The following is a 24,242-nucleotide window of genomic DNA, read 5'->3' on the forward strand; positions in this document are numbered from 1 at the left end:
TTTATTCGAGAAGAAGGCGATGACGACTATAGCAAGTCCATGTATGTACATAGGTATGTACTTTCCTTCACGATTCGTAATTATATAACAAAAGCTGTAGTTATAAAAAAGGGCTGAGTCTATTGCCCCTACCTTATTTCTACTGTTAAAATGTTGTTATTCATCATAGTAGCGATTCAACGCATTGGCTTCAGTAAGTCAGTGTCAATAGAATGAAAACACAAATATGAGAATTAACAATGTATGCAGGGACTGTTTGAAAGAATGTCACTTATTTTTCAAATACGTGTATGATCCTGATACTATGCATGAACTTAGACGATGAATTTCATTTAGTTTTTTTGTCAAACGGCATAGAATTCGCAAAATTTCTGAATAAAAGGTATTATTATAGAGTCCTGAACAAATATATGGAAGTGATTTGATGATATATGGATAAAAAACTAGCTGCAATCTACCGTGACTAAAAATGGAGGTTGACAACTTATAAGCAAATATCAAAATACTTCAACTTGACTTTGAAAGGAAGAAATAAATATTTCTAGTACTCTGTTAAATTAACAGTCCTACTGAAACCTCCGCACCATAAAGTGTTTTATTCAGGTTAAAATATGAGAAAGAAAAAAACAAATAGTCAATAACTTTTGTTTCTGAAACGTGCTCGAAAAACTTAGCACCTTTTATCCTAGATTATTTGTAAAGAAAGCGAAAAGGGTAAGTAAGAGCATCAAATATTTATAAAGTGTGTAAATCTGAAATCAGTAGGAGTAACAAAGGCGCTTAAACCACCACAGCCTTCTGTAAAACGTAGGTCAAAGAATACATAATAAAGCCACATGTTCCTGTGCGATGGCGCGTGGTTGCTTAGATGTTATTTCACTTTGACAAATGGCCCTGTTATCAATGAATTGTTGCCACTTTTATTTATAAAGTTGTTTCGAGTTCAAGTTCTTTCTTACCTCAATCGAATAGGGCTTCTTAATTTATCTTTTCGTTTTCTTTGTACGGCGGTTCTTAAACAGTTGCACTAATTTGGTCGTATCTTGGTGAACTTCGACATTAAACATGGTAGACTACTCTCTGTATTTGTACAAGAAGCATACTCTGGTTAAAACTTCGCAAACTTAACTGAAGCCGAAACCGATATTTTTAAGTAAACAATATTTCCTCCTTTGATCTAAGAAGAGGCGTCATTACACATTTCAATTAAATAAAGGAGGCGAAATTAAAAAAAGGGAAGTGCAACATTGGAGTAAAGCTTTAGTGCTACGATAATTCGCTATCAGTTGGTAATAAATTGAACTTTACGTTAATTTGTTTGCTCTCGGAGATAGCAGGTGTTCTGGTTAACGTTGTAAAGTTCGATTAAGGGCACAGTTTCAAGGAGATTGTAAGGAAGACCGATAACTAGTAACGCTGCAGCATCTAAGAAGTCAATATAGGAGAAAGGAAGTAAAAAGAGAATTGAAACGGAAATTGGGTGCTACGTGTGTTCCCATCGCTCTGTCATACGATTCTATGAACGCTATCTTTTGCTATATGCTTCGCTTAACTTTCTAAACGACAACTTACTGCTAACTATTTTATTTTAAGGATTGTTTACTATTACGCCTATTTTGTAGATATAATACAAGTCAGTAACCATTTTGTGCGTAAATGGTGACAATCTTGCAAAATTGTTATGCTTGGGCATGACTTTAGTGCCTCATTCACATACGAATGGAGACGTATTCCATATTTACACTGAGAAAAAGGATACTGAATTTTACACGAATCAAAATGAAGCTTTCACGTAATTAATATGTCTGGGAACTGCTTCTCTGGCGTTTATTTGAAGTAAACAGTTATACACCTATAAACACACGCGACACACTACATTTGTGTTAAATAATAATTCAGGATCCATTTCCCTCATATTCGTATTGCGTTATTAATTTCTCTGCCACTTCTACCTTCGGTTTTAGAGCAGAGATACTGAACGATGTTTTTGTTTGTTTGAATGCACTAGTGTTTTTTACGATTAATACACTCCATTAATATTCGACCAATCAGCTTTGTGGTTGTTCCAAATTCTAACCAATCAGATGATTTTTTAAATGATTAAAAGCTAGGTAGCTTTTATCTTCGATAAAAATGCGTGTAGGAATGCGAAAAATACAGTGCCTGTGAAATTTACTGTCTTGTATTAATCTCCATAAAATACACATCTTGGTTTTAGATCAGGATAATTTTATTTTTAGTTCAGTCAAATTTTGTTGCCTCCTGGAAAAAACTAGAGATCAAAAGCGTGATAAAATCGCGACAGCTTTAGCTGGAGCGATTTTATCTTATGCAACGTTACAACAAAACTTTCGTGGAAAAATAAACTTATTCCATTAAAAATCAAGCTCTAGTGTATTTACTCCCGAAAAATATTGCACGTCCCTAGTAACAGTGCCGTATAAAAATCGTTTACCTATACTCCTCCTCCTAGGGGGTATTTCTGGAATTTAGTCGATATCTTTAATGCCTTCTTATTATTAAAGATTTTGCCTTCTTATATGTAGAATCCACAGTGATACACAGTTTTTATGCAGGGTGTTGGGTTTTCTTGTACGACACTAAACTACATTTATTCATACGGACCACCCTATATATTTTGAATTTTTTGAAGATTGTAAAATTCCCTAAATTATTCAAATGTAGAACAATATCAGCAGAATATTCAAAATTGGTTGACAGATTTTGATCATTTGTTATATTTTGTATTGTTAGTTACGTTGCATTACACAGCTTTCAGCAATAGCTATTTATTATACAAGGGAAAAAAGTATTGGATTCTAGCTCGAGAGAGAGCTAAAATCTAACATTTTTCCCGTGTATAATACACTATTTTTTTCTGTGACGGGGAAATATTGAAATCGTATCGATTTATAGAAATTTGAAGTTTTAAACTGCAGATAGGCTGTTGTACTTCCACGAACTGCGTTGCTAAGGAATGCTTTACTCAAATATCTGTCAATTCAGTTCTGTCGTGTTATTTAAACATTTCGAATAATTGTTTAATAGTTATATTGAATGATATAAAGTTTAAAATGTCTGATTCTGAATTTTCTCTGACTTCACCTGAGTTAGTAGAAGCAGTGAAAGTAGCGTCACAAAAATTGAACATCTATATCTTTACTTATGTGTATATGCGAGTATATCCGGGAAAAAAGTACTCAATAAAAAGTAACATTTTGTTACCTGTCAACAGAGATAAAATGTCAAACGTTTTCCCGTCACAGAAAAAATAACATTTGTCAGCACCCTGCCTAGGAGAATAACATTTAATGAACATTTCTGTAATTTATTCATTAACATCGGAATATTAGCACTTGGTTCAATTGAAAATACTAAGAAATAGTTGCCTGTACATTTTTCCCTCAACGAAAAAGCTATTTATTCAAAGTTGTACATTGTACTAAAAGATAATAATAGCTGTTATATAATAAAAATTAATTTCAGTGTCAGCTGAGATTAACTCTAAGGGAGAAAGAAAAGGATAACGGGCTTTATTAATAGTGCGCTATCGTTCCGTTGCAGTGTAAATGCTCAGTTTCATCTATCAAATAACCATCTTTCAGGCATCAATTGTAGTGATGATATCTTCAGAGTTTGCGATGAAAGCAATAATGGATGACAGCGTGAACGTAGTTTGATAATAGCGCCTTAGATTTATCAACACTGAGGTTTTCAACGTTTGAAATCCAAGTGCGAATATTTTAGAATTGTGAAAGCGACGCTTTTCAATTTATATTAATAAAATACCTCTCAGATACATCGATTTTGCGGTATTGATATTATTTGCATACATGCATTCAATTCGTCTATTTAATTTGTTCTACGAGTATGTGTGAAGCTATTTACAGATTCCGTTTCTTTGTCTAAAAACAATAGGAAAGCTTTTCCTTTGTACTTTAAAACGAGTAGCGCAAGGAGGGGGAAAGGGAGACAATTGTTCCAGGTGTAGGACGCATTGAAGGAGAATAAATTAAACTGTAATATTTAGAAGGTATTGTACAACGCTCTATCACTCAGCAACATGTGTCGTCTTGTGATCTTTTTATATACACTATTTGTACATTTATGTTCCTATGTTTTTGACGATTCCTTTTCACATCAGCAAGATTTATGTATTATTACCATCAACGCAGAGACGCGGGGACCTTAACAGACTAAAGAACTGTAACTGTTATCTAGAGTGAAGGCTTAAAAACAAAGAACGGTGTGGGGTCTAGTATGACAATAGATGAAGAAAGTTTTGCTTGGGATCATCAACAGCTCCTATCGTTACAGGAGACAAGTACGATACTGTAGCTTACCATCCAAAAGCTAACGGGATGATAGAACGCCTTCATAGGCAACTTAACGAAGCTCGCAACGCAAGTGTCACAACACAACAAGTGGGTACAAGCACTTCCCATTGTACTCCTCGATATCCAACCTCCAAACTTTTGTGGTACGAAAAAACCGCAAAGATAATAAATAAATAAATAAATAAATAAACAAATAAATAAATAAATAAATATTGGCAGAAAGGGTCATTATACAGCGCCCACTCGAACTGACGCAGCAAACCAGAAGCGAGAGAGCAATTAAAAAAACCGTAAGATTCCAGTGACTCCATCACCAGCAAGGGGTTAATGTAGTGGTACACATGGTAGCAGCGCGAAACAATCATCCTGACCGTCGCCGTTGGTCAGAGCTTTATAAAGCGACATAATATATTGCAAAATAGCAATGCTAACGTCTAACACGAAGGCTAATCGTATACTAAAACTGTAATTAATACTAAAAGAGAATCAATAATTCAAAAGACTTTACACTAGCAAAAGCAAAATTTTGATCGACGACTGTCCTTACAGTCCGGGTAAAACAGCATAAAAGTGACGTTAAATTCAAGAAAAATTCTTTACGCTGCACCATTTCTACTTAATAACAATGCAATCTAATCAATTCAAAAGATAAACAAGATGATATGAGTCGAGTCTTCGGGGTAAACAAATAACGTGACTAAAAAATTCAATATTTATCACGTAATTTTAATGCAAATGGTTGCAATAAATGTTCAGTGTCCTCCTTTATTTTCTCAACAATACGTTAAACGATTATGGAATGCACGGAGAGCGGGTCATGGAACATTATGGTTTAACCCCTTACATGCAAGTATGTGATCCCTTAATTGATGTGCATTTTCTATTGGAAGGTTATTATACACTTTGGATATAAAGCATCCCTAGAGAAAGGATAAAGATATGGTGGGCGTGGTCAAGTTGATGTCTTTGTTTTAAGTGAACATAGGGATAATATTAGACTGTACGTTCAGTTTTGAGAAAAGCTCACTGTATAATAAATTTCATTCTGAACAGAAATATAAAGTTTGAAGGGATCTACATTGTCTAAACAAATGCGGGAATAATTAACTCATCCATTAACAGACTTCCAAGATTCAAATTCAGATCCAAAAGTTATACAGAAGTATTGTTTAATTTCGTTACATTTCGGAACTATTATCACATCAAGTTAATTTTCACAAAAATTTAAGGTTCGTTTTAAGTAGAAAGTAACAGATGGATGGAAAGTTAAACACTCAGTTCTAAAATCTGGTTTATAGCGTCGTTTAATTTGATGAAGAGTACCTTTTTCATTTAATATAAAAGTACGTCTTAAATGACTCCTCCTTTCCTTTTATTGAAAATTATGCAGTGTCAGTTACATACCCATAATACCTTATGGCAGTTTAACTGGTGCATCTAATAGCATTTAATATAGTAACTATGGCTACGGTTGCAATTTCGTTAATAAACAGCGTTAGGTTTGAAACTAATTTGTAAGTTTTTTTTTCCTTTTCAACAAAACTTCTCCAACACAATTTGTATCTTTATATATTTCGTCAGGAAATTACATTATTTTCTTGTCAATTCCTGCGTTCTCCTAAAGTTAATTATGAAAGACCGTAGTTTATCTGAGGTTCCCGTTTAAGCTCCAAATAATGACGAAGTTCATTTCTACAGTATTAACTTTACCAAAATCGAACTTTGTACTAAAGTTTAATCGAGTGAAGTAAATTTATTATTAATTTTAACAATACATGCTCAAAGCGCGATTGAATGCAGAAATTGGATGCAATGAGCACGAATTACATCTTTAGCATAACAACCGTTTCAACGGATATCGATCGATTTGGAAGCTGTTCCTGTTTAAATGCTGCATATAGAAAACTGCAACTCTTGTCAATGTCTATAAGAGATTAATCGTATGTTATTCCTGTTCATCGAAAAAAATTGCAAATGGAAAATTCCCAAATGGAGTGTTAAAAGATATTCCATATTATTATACACTAAACCAGTCGTACATAGAAGTTCGGCGTTGAGCTCGTCATTCCCATAAACAGTGGTGTGGTGTAATCTTAAGGGTCGCGTTTATCATATCGTCCCTCCATCAAACTTGAACGTCTCACGAAACTTCATTCATCTTAAAAATTGGTTCCAGTAACAGAATGGAAACTGTAACTCCTGCCTATACACAAGCATAATGGAAAATCGATTGAAAGAAAATTGCGTCAATTTAGGTGACCATACATGAATTTCCAACCAATTTGACAAAGAGCCACAAGGTAGAGAAGAAAAGTGTACAACTCGCCAAGATCTCGTATGTTGACGGAGAGAATAAACAAATTTTCGTTATACAGGGTGACAATTTGAAAACTTACCACCCCCCATATCTTAGTAAATAAACGAGATATTTAAAAAAATCAAAATCCGTTTCGGTAATTTGGAGGGGGAATCACAATGACATAGTTGGCGACGCACCCCCTCCAACCCCCTGCGCCCCAGCCACCCCAACTTTTAAATCTTAAATAGTGACCCCCCATGTGTGATACGTCGTTGGAAAGCTCTGAAAAAATGCTTTCCAACCATACCAAATAGCATTACATTTAGGTTAGTAATTATCGTGCAAATCAAAAAATAAACTAATATGATACATTTGAAATCTGTCGTATTTAAAACGCAACCGGCGAACATAGACGAACTAAGACAGAGAATAATTCAAGAATATCGAAATATTGCAAAACCAACATTTGAAAAGGTTCGACAAGAGTTTGAGAATAGATTATAACTGGCGATCAAAAATGAGTTGCTGTCAAGTCGGCTTTGGAAGTTGAAGTTAAATACGATTTTCCATGCTTATTTTTTGATTTGCACGATAATTACTAACCTAAATGTAATGCTATTTGGTATGGTTGGAAAGCATTTTTTCAGAGCTTTCCAACGACGTATCACACATGGGGGTCACTATTTAAGATTTAAAAGTTGGGGTGGCTGGGGCGCAGGGGGTTGGAGGGGGTGCGTCGCCAACTATGTTATTGTGATTCCCCCTCCGAATTACCGAAACGGATTTTGATTTTTTTAAATATCTCGTTTATTTACTAAGATATGAGGGGTGGTAAGTTTTCAAATTGTCACCCTGTATATTGGGAATTGCACAAGCGCCATAGTAGTCACCCAACGAGGAAATAGAAAAATAGAAATCGGCTAGTTAGCACCTGATGGGGTAGACAACCCCTACTGATCTGAGCTTGCCTGTGCCTCAGTGTTCTGTCGCAAATATTCTAAACGTGTTTTCACAACCATGTGGAGCTTGGTAGAGCAAAAAATTGTTCAGTGGTTAGCAACATCAACAACATCAGCTTTGTGGGAAGGGAAAATTTATCCAATGGAGTTTATAAAAATTTTATTAAACTATCATGAATAGTAAAAATGGGAAACATGGGGGCAGTGGTAATGAAGGATGACGCTTTGTTGTGGTATAATAAAAAGATTCATGATTACAGTACCTATTGGTGAGAAGAAAACAAAATTTTGGACCAATTGAGTTTAGATACAAAAGAGGCGGCTGGAACCGGTGTGTGGATGCATGAGGAATGTACTTTGAATGTTTGTGAAGATTTGTACATGTAGAACCAATAAAAACCATTGTTCCAAGTTCACTGATATTACTCTTCGGACAAACCCTGTACTCTTGGTTTAGATGCTAACTTTACTTTGGTTTGAACAGTCGCTTCATTATAATCTTGACGTAAATACCTTATAATGTTTCATTTTCAGTGATATGATGCAAGTAATATTTGCAAGTGCTATGTGTGCACAGTCAATTTAATTTCTAGCCACATCGCTCTAATGAATCCGATTAGCACAACCGGATAGTCTTATTTGCGGAATAAATGAACGTTTCGGTTTAGTAAAATATTTCCGCGAATATTGGTATTGATCTATCGAACCGCAAGATGCATCTGTAATACGTGTGTTTGCAAAAACAAAGCACACGTAATTTTAAATTCACGCAATATCGACACAGATTTTCTTTTGTTTAACTTATCTCTTTTCGTTTACTCTTCGTTCTAAGCTCTGCTTACAAAAGCTCGATAATCAAACGCAATTACTTCAAATATGCTTTGTTTGTTAACGCTTTTGTTAATACTTCCATTCCAGTCGTACGAAGATGAATAATGTATTGTGTCGAAATTAAATGTCAATATCCAAGATTGCTGTTAATTTAATGGAAATGAATATATCTGAATCACAAAAATGGTACCTAATTAAGCAAATGTATGAATATTGTGCTGCAGGTTACTTACATATAAAATCTGTCCCAAAGTGCGTTATTAGGTACTGTATTTGAAAAGATGATTTTTTTAGTATATTGAACTAAATTTGAATCAGACATAAAGGTTACGGACTTACGGTTATACAGTGTGTCCACTTAGGTTCGCAGAATATGGGAAACTTTTTTACTGTTACGAAAAAAAGTGATTCTTGATATTGTGCATAGCCTGAAACATAAACTGCAACGTCAGATATCAAATTTTTTCAGGTCTATACGAGGCATCTCAAATATTATTTAATAATAATAATAATAACACAAATGATCCACAACGTATACATGTAAACAACAGCACTCGCTCTCAACACGGTACACAACATACTGTAATATCTCCACCTCTAACCCAAACAAACACACAAATACAACTTACCGAACAAACAAGTACAACAAATGATACAACATATACTACAATCAGAGATTCACCTCTGAAGCAAACCACATTATCACAACCCATTAGTATTCAACCCAAACGCAAAAGCCTAAACAGCACTTTAGACTCATAACATGACACACAACATACTGTAATATCTCCACGCTTAACTCAACCAACCACACAAACACAACTTCCTGAACAAACAAACGCAATAAATACAAGTAACGCAACACGCACTACAAAGACGCCCTCACCCAATAAAGTTACACGGCCTAGCACAGCTAAAAAACACAATAATCTTTCTTCTCAGAAACACACCACGTTATCGCAACCCACTCGTACTCAACTCAAACGCAGCAACCTTAACAGCACTACAAGCTCACAAAATACTGTAATGTCTCCACCAATAACCCAAGCAACAACACAAATACAACCTCAAGAACAAAGAAACACCATAAATACAAGTAACGCAACATGCACTACAAAGACAGGTCCACCCAATAAAGTTACACGCCTAGCACAGTTAAAAAACACAAAACTCCTTCTTCACAGAAACACAACCCACTCGTGTTCAACCCAAACGCAAAGTCAAAGAAACACTTACACAATAAGCTCTATTTAATAAAATTACAGGAATTATTATAATGATTTTTTTGTTTTGTTTTCCTCTTTCCTGATAGCGTTGACAATTGTGGCCATCAATAGCTATGTTGGTAAGTATGAATTACATACTATCCCTAGATTTCCAATGTGAGTGTGTGAATATTTATTTTATTTTTTATTTTTTATTTAGAACCCTACATAACTTCACCAGACACAGACACAGACACTAATCGTTACTTGATTTTAATCCGTGCGATTAGTTAACCAGGCTAGACCTGAGTTCTCACAAGAAACACCGACCATAATAATAATAATTTATTGCCATAAGTTTTACATTTTGTAAACATTAGCATTGTCAGAGTAGGAGAGAAAAAATAAAGATTGGTAATTTTAACAATAATTTATACGAAATGTGCGTTGTATAGGGTTAATCGTGTTAAATAAAGTTTCAACTCATTTTTAAAACGATGCGTTGGTATTATTTTTTTAAATGACAATGTTAAGTGGTAATTAAGAAATTATTAAGAAAATTTATTAAAAATTATAAACTAATATCTAATAAATTTTTTTGCTATTATCAAAAAATTGAATATCCTCGAAGGTCCCAACTTACGTGTGCGATGGGTATCCCTGACGTATAGGTAACTTATAATACATGGCTAAAATTTTGTTGCGTTTCGGGTCTGTCCGCTCAAGTGATCATCTTTCGTGCATTTGTCTTTGAAAGACACGTTCTGGTAAGCATGGCTTCGCTATTTTGTCAACTAATTCTTTTTAACCTTCTAGACGCAATTAGCGGAATATAGAAATGTTTGTGTGCTCCTTATTTCGTTATCTATGCCTTCACTGAAACTGGCGTTACATTTGCTTTTATTCCAAGTGGCTATGTATCAAATTTCATTTCCATGCTTTCATAAATAACGAAGTTTGCAATTCGGTTTATAAAATGGTCGAGACGCGAAAAGGGCACTGTGAATGTTGATCCATTAGGCTCAACTGTTGGAATTGCGTTTTATATGGCTAAAGCTATACGATACAATTTCATGCAATTCGGTTCACAACTCACGGAGATGTCAAAAGAGCCTTCCTTATTTTTTGGGCTACATTGCCAATTCACGAACCCCGATCTACAAATTTGATAAAGAGTCCACCTACAAAATTTCATTGTAATCGGTCCATTCCTAGGTCCATTCGTTATCGAGATATCGTGCTAACGGACGGACGGACGGACAGGCACCGCAAAATTATAAACTCACTAGGAGCTCGTTAATAAAGGCGCGGTAGCAGCATGATGGTGTGACTATATAATTTGGTCAATTCTCTTGGAAATGTAGAGGGGAATGAAATGAGGAATGCGGAATAGTAAATCTGAATCTTAGGCAACACACCATTGATACATGGAGTCCGCAATAAACAAAACCGTTATTATCCGTATTATTGTGCACACAGGCGTTGCAACATGTAATCTTGCAAAAACGACACATACAAAAGAGTGTTACGTCAAAACTAAACGGGACAAATCATACTAAAGAAAAAATTAGGTAAAATTAGAGCAAAAATTTTAGTAAAGCTAATTTTCGGTGGACATGATCCACTCAGTGCGTGTATACATGTGAAAGTTCCCTCGGTCACCGGTGCCCGTTTTTTTAGGTTTTTAACGCCTTGAATCCTGCGGTACTACAAGATCAAAGGTACCCAACGATATGCTGAGTCGATTATTATATAATGGAAACTATTGAAAATAGGTTATTTAATGATATTGTTGTAACCAAAATACTTTGGTTCATAATCTTCGTTCTTTAAATGGATGTAAATTGATAATGTAATTAAATGGTTTAGTTTAGAAGCCTGACTTTACCTTAAAATCTCGACCTCCAAAAGCAAATAGGGTCGAATAGTCATACATGAAAAGTGTTGATTCCGCAGGTTTAGCTTGCGTAGAATTTATTGACGGTTTTGAAACATGGGGTGGGTAGTGCCACAAGACATTAACCAAGAAACAATTAGGCATCGCCATTTTAAAAGATAATTCGTTATTGTGGGCGTGAAAAAAAATACGAAAGGTGGATATGAGTTCGATTCCTAAACAGAAGATAAGCTTCTTAACCCTTTAATGAACTACAAAGATACGTTGTACTAAAAATAAACTGCCGTAGAATCATTGACAACTAAAGGAGGCTAGGTAAAGCGATTACTTCTTCATTAGTGCTGAATTTCTTTCCAGCGAGCAAACAAGAAAAAGTCACTGGGCGCCAGATCTGGCGAATACGGTGGACGTTTTCACTGACTTGTGACAAGGTGCATTGTCTTGGTGAAACAGCACTTTCGTTTTCTTCAAATGGAGCCGTTTTTTCTTGATTTCATTCTTCAGACGCTCCAAAAACGTTATTAATAATCGCTGTTGATGGTCTGGCCCTTTTCAAGCCATTCTATGAATATTATACCCTGCACATCCCAGAATACTGATGCCAAAACCTTGCCAGCCGATTTTTGGGTTTTGGTTCTCTTTGGGTTCATCCGCGGGCAGCCCACGTGGCGTACTGATCCATTGTAACATATGAACGGAAAAATTCTTTATTATTACGGTTGAATATCGCTAAAAGTTGGTCGGAGGCAACGACGCGTTGAAATTTTTGATCGATTGTGAGTTCGCGCGATATGTCCAACACGTTCTTTTAATATCTTCAGAATCTCAGCTATCTCGATCAACTTCGATTTACGATAATTCATAATTATTTTGTGATCTTTTTTATGTTTTCGTCCGCAATAACGTCTTTTTTCTATTGATCAATTGACCATTATAAAAATGTTGTAAGCACAGACGTCTCCTCCTTAGCGCTCGAATTAGGGATTGGTTGGTTTTTCATTGAGGAAAGTACTTTCGATTGTGAACGACAAAAAATGCTAATTTTAAGCGTATCCTTTGCGAAAATGTGGTTTGCATTTTATTACACACTGGGGTAGTAAAATGGTATTTAGATTATAATTTGAAATAAAATTATGAGCTAATGCATGCGACATTTCAGTAATCGCATTTTACACCTTAGATTACCAGTTGAATTCATTTTCTTCAGTTCGTGCTGAATATGAAATTGTGTCGTAACAGACTTACATGCAGCAAAGCGTACAATCTGATTGAACCTCCAACATTTTGCATTATACAAAAACGGCATTTAACTAGGGTTTGTATTCGTAAACACGCAATTTAAACTGTCGGTGAAAACAAGCGATCGCAGAGATTTTCACTTTTTGCTCGGCAATTACTGTGGACGTGAGCGCAACTACAAAAAAAATGGGATTTAGTGGACATTTTTACGTAATGCGTACGAATTCCATTTCATCCCTCGTAGGCTACTTTATATTTTTACAGTCTAAGATCCTGATTGTGGCCAAAATGGAAAGTATCCCTTAGCGGTCCTGAATCCTGATCCTGCGCCGCCGCATTTACAGGGGTGGGGGCTCGGCCCGGGCGCAGCCGATCGCCCCACAGTCTAATTCTCACCCCCGAGGGTCGTACGTCCGTGAACTGAGGTCGCAACCCGGCGCGTGTTTATCGCATTTACTGATTGATACTAACGCGTCATGCATATATGGTGTTAGTGACATCCCCAAAATTTGCCAAAAGTGATGACGCATTAATTAACTTCATATCGAATTTGACACATAATCGGGTGCATACTACCACAAACTAACTTTCCGCCACCCCCTTTAAATTTGGTTATGCACCGAGCTTGAAACTATATTATTGTTTAATTGACATTACGTCCACTCTCTGGATTCATTATGGAACACCCTATGTACTACCCAACATATTTCACACAATGTTATTGAGGATTTTTACGGAATTACTCTGTGAAGGATGTAGATATTTGTGAATTAGGGTACGTAATGTAGATTGAATGTTAACAGTATTAAAATAATTTAGATTAGATTTGTTCGAAGTGCGTAAAATTAGTTCATTTCGTTCAACTTTAATCGAGGGAAATTAAAAAAGTTTGAAAAGTTACTTCAAAAACTTTTTAATAGTAGTGATGGGGGGTACGCGATTTCGATGCATTTTTATCAAGTTGGCTTTTGAAGAACACATTAAATCTGTATTGAGATTCCGGGCCGTTTAAAGACGAATTTAAAAATATCTTCGGCACTGAATAAATTTAATTTTATCATCGTTAACGCAGTTTTCTCTTTTTGGATACCTTTTTAATCTGCTTCCTTCCTTGCCATCCGTCGGGGCGGATTCGAAACCGTTCTGTGACTGTCCTGCATGAAAGCACAATCTTAACTTTGTGATGGAAATCGATTTTGACAACCATCGATTTTTATTGTTATTCTTAAAGTTTATGTTGTTGAATATCAACGAGGTCGGAGAAAGACGCTTTACTTACAGAATTTAAAGTATTCTACGATCGACATCCGTCGAAAACTGATTTGTAACCTTTTTTTCTATTTACTTGTTCGGTGGGATTACGTATTTTTAGCATACTCAATTTAGGGAAAATTGAATTTATATAGGTCGCAAAAACTTGCGCGAACAAAATTACACCGCAAAATCCGTTTAGAAAAGAATGTTCGATGAAAAGAATTAATTTTATTTTGTTGTCCTATCCAAACAGAGAAGGTTACCGTGAAGATCAAATTACGTTATAACTTCGCACGCTCCAACTCTTGAGTTTACCTACCCCTGCACCATACAGTTAGTATGTGACCGCTTTGATCGGTAATTACATAGTAAAATGAAACCACTGAAAGAGTAGTTTTCTGCTCAATTTATTCTTAAAGTCGTGCACACTAATTGATCTCCGTCATTTAATGTAGAGCATAATTAACCAGCGTGACTTCAATTTGTAGTTTGGGGTGAAATCGTATTAGGGAAAGTTGTAACCATACAAAAATGGCGCTTGAAGTCTGAGCTTTCGACCACACACCAATGTTCTTGCCTCGCTATGGTTACTCATCCGCATAATTTACTGCAACGTATTGCAAAGTTACGACTTATAAGCAGGTGGATTATGCCGAATGGCCTTGTGGGATATTTTCAAAAGTAGTTACAAGGTTTATTACAACTCCCCGCCAAATATGCCTCGAGTCCAATTAACGTTAAGGAATGTTTTTACCTTAAGGGCACCTCAAGGGTTTACATTTTTATGTGATTGGCATGGGGAAAAATAAGATGCAAATTTTTTGCTTGTTTCATGTTAGTATGGTGGGGGTGTACTTTCTAGTGGTTCACAGAGCCAGATTTCTGGTCTCTTGCGACGATTTCTTGTCTTGCCTTGGTCTGCAAAGGAAGGTACTAATTTCTTGCGTCGAAAACTTGTTCTCTCATTACCGGTGTTTCCAGTAAGACTATTTCTTGTTCTTGAAAGTTCCTAATAATCAAAAGTCTACGGTTCAGAATTAAAGCCTTTTTTAATGTTTACGTGTAACTTCTTCTTTTTACATGTTACAGGCTAGCGAGAAAGTACATAAGACATTTTTTTTCCATACTACCGTTATCGATTCCCTTACAAATGTTAAAGGAAATTACATTTCTTTTCATATGGAGAGATGGTTTTTGTTTTTATTATTTTCCAAGATATATTCACTGGCCATTTTTATCTGTCCATTGTTGTGTGCCATTTCAGAAGTGATCGGAAATGTAGTAGAAATAGGGGGAAAAAAATAGGATACGACTGAACCTTGTTACAGTTTTAAATGGTATCCTTTCCTTCCTGCCTTTGTATGACGTGACGTATCGTTGGAAAGCTATTTAAAAATTCTTTTCAACAGTAGCCAATTATGTCAATAATAATCATAAAAACGCGGTTAACAAGCTTAATTGAACGATTTCTAAGATAAAACTCCTTTCACTGATTTAATAGGGTAGTGGGCAGTACTGCAACAGACCAGGGGGCGTTGGTCCACTGTGATTTTGTGACGCCTCACTGTAAGAATGCATTTTTGTAGCATCCCCCGCATGGATTATTACAATTTTATTTTACCCCCACTGCTCTGTTATCACAGTGAGAATTAAACCGGCGAAACGTAGCGTTGATCAATGCCGTTACTATAGGCCATTGTCCCTCTCCCTCCTTTTTTCGGATTTCTCACGCAATTTTTTGCCCACTATGTATTATACAAAATTATGTCTCGGAGTCTTTATGTCTGTTAGACATTCATGTATAGCACTCTTCCAGGCCGTATGATAGTAGTAATAATGTAATAAGACAAGAAAGATAACTCCTAGAACCGATTTTTAAGCTTGGCATAATTAACTAGCTTAACAATCTATGCAGGGTGGTCAATGGCATTCATTGTGCCTCCTGCGACCACAAAATGACCTTTTCCTCACCCTCAAAAATGTTTCTGTCGAATTATTTTGTTATTATTACTATTCACCACTATTTTTAGCTATTTAGATGTCTTGATTCTTTCGAATAAATTGCACAATACTGCATTATAGTACCGATTATATGATAACGTTTGGTGGTGATAAGCGTAGTAAAGTTGTACAACTAAATTTTGTGCAGCTTCCTTAAGTACCTTCATCAAAGGTTCTGATCTTCGTCTTTTACAATTTCCTGTGAAATCCCATTAAAATAAAATGATTAACAAATGCCGTATTCGAATGCTGACGACGCCGTTGAGGTTATCACTAGTAGTTCCATGGCTGTTACTGCAATTATTTACAAATTTAGGCACACCCTCGCTTAAAATTAGCCTAAGAGTAGAATTTTTTGATTTTATTATACATTCTATTAGTTCTCGCATGACTTCTTGTTGGAAGTCTCGTTGGAAGTATGCAGAAAGCGTGCAAAATTATTTGTCTGGTTGCTTTACATTCAATTTGAATTACTTTATGCTATTTTTACTTTATATTCCCTAAGTATGTTAATACGCTTTCCCAATTGGTTTAGAGATGCTTCATTTCTTTTTTAAATATTTATATATTTTAGAATTAACATATTGTAATATTTACTTATTCATGCAAGAGTTCAAGACAAACATCCATAAACTGTTTCGCTTAATAAAAATGATTTGCGGTATTACCATACATAATGTTTGGATTTACTAGGTATATAAAAGAATGCTCACGTCTTTCCTACTTTAGTCTTAATTTGACAGAATCGATCGGTTGTTTTAATAATTCAACAATGTTCGGTTGGCCATTCCTTACGGCCCTCTGAGCATTATAATTTTTTTCCAGCTCGGTGTTTCCTTGTAATGTCTTACTTTTAGATCTTGTAACTACAAGCAACTTAATTCTAAACAAGACATCAGCTGTAACATGTTCTTTACCTTTGATGAAAATTATTTTCGAAATGATTACATCTCAAGCGTTGATCTACATTTTGTTCTCAAATGAAATACTAAGTGTTTAGTATCACTGGTTTTGTAATTTATTTCTCTATCGAGTAACGTAAAAATCCAATACGGCGTCCATTTAAAATAAGGAAGTTGATGTCAATATCTCGGAAACCGCCATTTTAAAAAAATTGTTCTACGTTTATTGAATTTATTCCATCGAATCTTGCAACTTTTATTTGAAACTTTTTTCGATAGCCCTCTTTGTTACTAAAGTATTTGAACTTTTTAAAAATGGCGATTTTCACTTTTTTCCAATTATCTACGAAACGAATTATTTTTTTTCAAAATATCGCATCGGAATATCCATCAGCATCAATAACTACACAAGCTTTCCAATGCAACCGAATCTGTATTATAAAAATAACAAAGATAGCCATGCTATCCTACTCATTTTAAGACACCCTGTATACTCTTACTAAAACACCTATTTAAAAATAATATTGCAGATCCGTCCACCTCAACAGCTTTATTGAATCAAAGTTGTAACTCACTTTCAATGGAAATGACTAGGAAATATTCTGTCAACAGGTCAGGCAAAAATTAATTACTAATTTACTTCAATGCAATAATTTTTTCAATGATAAATTTATACTGGACGATCCCAACAAAAACTAATTTGCTTTACAATAAGAAGGAAAATTAACGAACACTTTTTCTGTCTGAAGTTTTTTCACGTCTGATACAATATCGGCCCCATTTTGTTCCGTACACTGGAAACTTCTAAATTACCATGAAGCGCGGGGAGGATGGATTGATATTTGGACGTCGGATGCCTTTAAATAGCCTTGGAGCTGACAACTGTATGGGATTCTCAGAGTGCGGAATCAACAAAAATTCTATAATCTGATCGGGCCCAATTGTGTATCTAAATTGTCCGTGGACATACAGAGACACAGGCTCAAAGGCCATACGAAACTCATATGGTTTCCTCTCGATCGCCAAACCAACAATGCTCAATTCTGTGCAAAAATACTGAGTAATTTTTAACGCCTATTTAATGACGGACATTTTGTTAATTTCCGTTGCTTCGTCAACTTTCAGGTCTGTCTACAGAAAAGCACACTCGGCAGATTTTCCCAATCTTTTCCCAAGGCATGCTTGATTCGCAGTGTAGGATATGTAACATAATATGACCTTTCTTTATCGTGTAAAACGAAACCAACTCCCGACAATGTGGCGACAGGTACAATTTAAAACGAAGACTGACAGACATGACGGAGATGATTAGAAAAGCTCGCCGGATTACAATCGACAAAATAAAAATTTGAACTTACATAGGTAATATTTGTTTGGTTGAATGTTCTTGAAACCTTGACCGTTTTTAACATTAGGAAGTGTTTTTCCGTATTTCAATGAAAAAAATCGCAAAAAATTTAGCCTACAAATTAACGAAGTGCCACGAATAATAATGTTATAGGTAATTCAGTGGTTGCTTCCTGCAGTAATATTAACTACCTACATGTTTTAATGCAGAGTCAGTCACTATGCAGTCTTGCTGTTGCATGTTCTCTATCTCACTTCGTAAAAATCCAATGTGGCATCCATAAGAAATAAGAAAGTAGTAGGCTGTAGCTTCTATATCTAATTAAATAAATAAAATTTGACATTTTCAGTTTTTCGGCGAAGTTTCAGTTATTCTTAAAGATTTTTCAAAAATTTCAAAAGCGTTTTTGCCCCCATATATTGTATAACGTATCTCTCACCGTTATGGAGATCCCAATGGTGAGCCACGAATTTGAACCATCCTGTACATGTACCTAACGGGGCCATGTAATTAACAATTTTAGCGACGGTGTCACATGCTGTGGGGTCGGCGACATCCCCGAGCGTGTTATACCTACGTGGTGAGTTTTCAGTTTTTTCGTATCTTCTACAGTTTTGGTCCCATTGTTTTCAAGTTGTTGTAGTTGTAAAGATTTTGTAAATGCGTTAAACTCTTGCGTGACGGAATTTTGTTTTTTTCTCCTATGGGCAAAATTAAGCACCTTTTGCAAGGCGTGCGTCTTAGAAGGGTAGTATTTTGTGGAGGGTTTTTAGTAATGATTCTCGCAAGACAAGGAATGGCCCTTTCTTGTCTTGTTTCTTGCAACTTCTTACAAATTTATTTCTGCCACTTCTTGTCTTGTTTCTTGTCTTGTCTTGCAAATTTTTGCAAGAACTTGGTCACTTCTTGTCTTGTTTTGCAAATTTTTTTGCAAATCTTGTGGTGTGTGACTGTTTGGTATAGGAACTTACTTACTTACTTTGTCATTAATTTTGCGAATCATTTTTCTTATTTAAAGTAATACTTTACAAAATATATTGTGCAAAATTTTACGATAGAAATGCAAAAAGAATCCAGAACTTTGTAATATTTTGTTAAAAAAGCTAAAAATTGGACAAATGGGAATATCACTATTTGATATTAAATTCGAACCTATAAATTTTGTGAGTTTGTTCAGAAGTTCAAATGGCAACGTTTAATGTTGAAAAATATTATGCTAACCCGAAGTCGCTCTTTAGCTTTCATGGCAGTGGCATCAGTAACACTTTACCTGAGTACTTTTTCTGTAGCCTGTCACTTTGCCAGGTTCCTTTTCCTGCCGCCTCGTATATTTCATTGGCATAGACATTGTTAATGTCTATAATGACTCACTTGTCATCACTTTATTTTATTTTTGGACGCCGATTTTTGCCCGAATCCGGATTCGAACCAGGTGCCCTTAGTACCGCAGTCGTGCTTCCACGCTTATACGGCACCACTCAGGCCCAAATTTTATATTAAAAAGACAATTTCGGGAAAAATGTACCTAATACAAAACTCGCAAGTAAAGTGATACTATTAATACTTGACTCCGAAATTAATTCAATTTAATTTTTTTTTTAACTATTAGTGTGATGACCTAGCTAGCTTAGCTATTTTCAAGCCCGTGAAGCAAATACGTATTTTCATAATCGATCGCCGGAACCTTGCAAGAAATGCAAGTAATGCAAGAAATTTCTTGTCTTGCAATGAGTGTTTCTTGCCTTCTTCTTGTCTTGTCTTGCAAAGCCATGCAAGAACAAAAATCACTTCTTGTCTGGCGCAAGACAAGACAAGACAAGAAAAGAAGCGAATTCTTGCTTCTTGTGCGAATCACTAGTTTTTAGCGAAATCGATCAAAATGCAAATTGCGGGTGAACGGGACGTCAGAAGTGGGTAAAGTTAAATAGTGATTTGTACGGGTACAATTACTTTCATGACTAATCATGAGGTGAAATAAGACAATGAATTCTCCAAAAATTAGAAAAAGATGAACGTCTTACCTGTTTTAAGCGGCAGCGTACCCTATCCTATGCTTGAGCATTTACGACCTTATTTTTGCTAAAAGCCTAACAGTGTAAAACTAGTTGAGTTCACAATTTCGACATAAATAGCCTTATTGGATCCCACGGTTCAACGAAAATGCTCTACTTGCAAATCTTACGCCCCGACGACTAATAAGTAGGTACGTTAATGTCACCTAATACTGAAATTAGCAGCTTTTACGCAATGGAATGTCGACACAAAAATGTAACGAATGCTTATAGCACACATTAGCGTGTAGCCGTTACAGCATTTTCATTGGTTGGCGCAAATAAGTGATCAAGGCAAATAAACAATGCAGATTTTGAACATCGACCCAACAACCAATTTTAGAGGTTTGGATTCATTTAGTTACGTTTAGGTATATCTTAGCTTAGCCCAAGTGACATTGTGTTACTTTGAGGTTTCAGCATTGGCTTCACGCGAGACACATGGTTTATACACTATCAATTTATAGAAAGATTCAACCGTTTCAATTTTCAAACGAAACCCAGTAAGAACATATGAACTAAAATAAAAAAGGTGGATTTGCAGCAGTGCTCACTATTAATTACTTCCTTGAATTACACAACGTAAATTAAAGTAAAATAAAGCACAGTTTTTAAGTCAAATGTTAAAAAGGGTTTCCGTTCCGTAAAATCCAATTTAGAGCAAGCGTATTTGATCAAGAAAGATCTACACCCTAGTTAAGTATGTCAAAGAAGTGGCGCTGAACAAAGACTTTTAGGTCATTGTACAATCGAGAATTCTATTGCAGAGAGAAAATGTAAATCATTCGTGCAATAATTTACGGGGCGTATAGTAAAGCATGTGGTGTGCCGTAACAATCGCCGTAGCTTGATGAAATTTCTGATGCGCATTGCTTTTAGTGGACGTTCTAAGGGAGTTTTACAAAACTATACCGTCATTTCACTTACAATACCGTATAGATGCAAAGAACGATTTTATTTCTTTGATATCGCTTTTCAAAATATATACCCATTGTTTTCTCTGTTTTCTCACTTCACGTGAGTTACTTGTGCAATTTCATCAAAAGAATATATTGTGTAGAGATATCTCATTTGTTTGGTTGGGAGACAATTTTTTTCGCCTTAAGAGTTTTAATAATCCAAAAACGTATAATGCTTATGTGAATGTTTGTTATATTTCATATTTACTTGTTAATACATTATGTTGCTATTCTTTTGTCGTTATGAAGACTGTAAAAGTTTTTATTACTCATTGGCACGAAACATATTATATTGTTTATATATATTATTATTTTATATATTTATTTTGGTTGCAGTGCTACCATATAAATACACGTTTTAAAGGTCTATTTCTCACTTAATTTTTGTCATACAGAAAAATCCTGGCGAGGAAAATGTCTGGAATTAAAAATGCTACAATTGGATGCTGTAGCAATTTTTGCGTATCTCTAGTTGTTTTGTAGTTATTTCGAAGAGAAAGACGTTTTTCACTTATAGTTTGAATTATTTCAAAATTAAGTCTTCTAAACTGGTTACACTTCTTGAATGTACTAATAATACGTAATTAGAGAAAACTGGAAAAGGGGAAGGACTAACATTAATTAGGGTGGTAATTGGGGGGTTGCTTGCGCTACAAGTTTTTCTCGAAAAATGAATAGTTTTGTCGTTATTTGATTCTGAAACTCTCTAATTTAGAGTTTGACAAACAAGAGCTAACTTTTAACAAGCCACAACTCGGTTCGTATAGGTCATACAGCAAATATTTAAAAAACCATGTCCTACGTTTTATTAAAAGCTACGATTTTGTTCTCCACGGTTTTTTTAATAAAATGCATACTTCTCGAATTTTTCGCGAATAACTAATTAAAACATTGATTATTTTTTCTATGAAAAGCTCATACTTTCGGTCGCGAATAACTAGAGAAGTATTAACTTTCCGAAAAAAATGTATAGAACACTTTTTGCTTAGAATTAATTTTTCTATCTATTCCTGTGTAAAAAATTGCCACCCCCGAGGTGGGGTGACAACCACCGCTAGTGTTTGGTTTCATATGCTGAGATACGCCGATGACAGTAATCCTAGTAGGAAAGGACAGGGCTCTTTGTAGATCATTAAAGGATTAAACGGTATGGAGGGAATACTACTACAGTATGAACACCAACAAAGAAAAAACAAAAATAATAAAATGCGCAAAAAGAAAGGATAGGAAAAAGATCGAGATCCGAATAGGGAATGATACTTTAATGTACAGGAATTTTGATATTTACGTAGTAAGGAAGATATAAAATCTAGGATAGCGTAGGCTAAAAAAGCATTTGAGCAAAAGCGGGATCTGCTGATTCGGAATGAGTATAGAAATTAGGAAAAGGCTGCTAAAAACGTTCATATGAAGTGTAGCTCTGTACGGGTGCGAAACCTGGACGATAGGCATGGAATACAAACGTAAGATAAAAGCATTCAAAACGTGGGAAGGATAGGTCAATGTAGAAAACCGTACAGAGAAGACGAGATGGAATGGTAAGGTGCGTGCTCAGACACGTAGTCAAAATTTTGAATTCCTAGTTATTTAAGAAAGCTCTCAAAAAAATGTTAACCCCAAAACCCTTTGTTGCTTCCTGAGATACAATAGTGCACTACTCATACTTGGGCACTCGGTACTTTGCTACATTTTAATATCCACAGCCGCCCAATGGATTATCAATTATCATACATATCGTTATAAATCCCAATTTTATGGAAACATGTTTCTTGTAAAAGTTGGTTTACATTTAATTTCTCACACGTGGAATTTCTTGATGCGTTCAAAATTTATCACCCGGACCAAACTTGTCTCCGTTAGTTTCGAATTAATTTTGGGACGTAGATTAAAAATGTTAAAATCACTAAATATAGAAAGTACCGCAATCCATTGGGCTCGTGTGTTAGAGAGAGAACGCATGATTTTTGCCCAAAAATGGCGGAAGTTACCAGATTCTAGTAACTTTAATGTTAGGGATTGTTCCACCTGTTTGGAGATATCTGTATATATTTTTATAAAACATGACAGTACTATGAAGTTAGGTTATAAAAAATGACAGCTATTCAGATTTTATTTGTCAATTTTTTTAAGTTGGCAGCAAATTTGCCCAAAAATGGCGGATGATTGCGGTACTTTCTATATCTAGTGACTTTAAAAAATGTTACTACCTAGCGCCCCCTAGCGAGAAAAGCAAATCTCACTAGAATAGAAAGTATGATCCACAGTCACTCAGTCATTCGGCGCATTCCACGCGAAATGTAGTTCAAGCCTGAGTTCAAGCGATTGATAAAACTTCTCAATATTCCACAATAACAAACTACAAATGGAAATGTTATAGGTTAGACTTTAACATTGATTTCCTAAGAAGCGTTTACTCATCACGGTTAATTTTGTCGCATTTAATTTGGCCCTACTCGTGCAAAGGGTTAATGAAGCAATAAAATGTCTTTATTTATGTACATTTCATGATAAATGCTCATTTTTTATGCCTTTCCCCTTCAAAGTGCTCCCTATCACTTACCGCCTTCTTTGAAGCAACAAGTTCTTTGTTTAGTACAGAGGGGAATCACAAATAGCAAGTAACTATGACATAACAAAGTTAGAATACATGATGGGGCTAGAATTACAATAAGTAACCCTTAGGAAAATAACGATAGTTTCTAAGATCGCCCTGGGAGTCGGGGGACGTGTGGGACGGAAGCAATCGCTTTATAAACTTTTCGACATTGAATGACAACGAAAAAATGTAGGTGGAGTTTAAAAACCTTGGATGTTAGAACCGAAATATTTCCTATACCTCATTTGTGTTAGGACTTAAGGCTGGTGATCACGCCAAAATCTGCTGCCTTTTATTTTTGGGAAGTGCTATTACGGACTACGGTGGTGAACAGTTTGCATCGTTGGTATAAGCAAATTCCATT

This window comes from Photinus pyralis, unplaced genomic scaffold, assembly GCF_008802855.1.
Source record: "Photinus pyralis isolate 1611_PpyrPB1 unplaced genomic scaffold, Ppyr1.3 Ppyr1.4_LG3b, whole genome shotgun sequence".
Lineage (NCBI taxonomy): Eukaryota > Metazoa > Arthropoda > Insecta > Coleoptera > Lampyridae > Photinus > Photinus pyralis.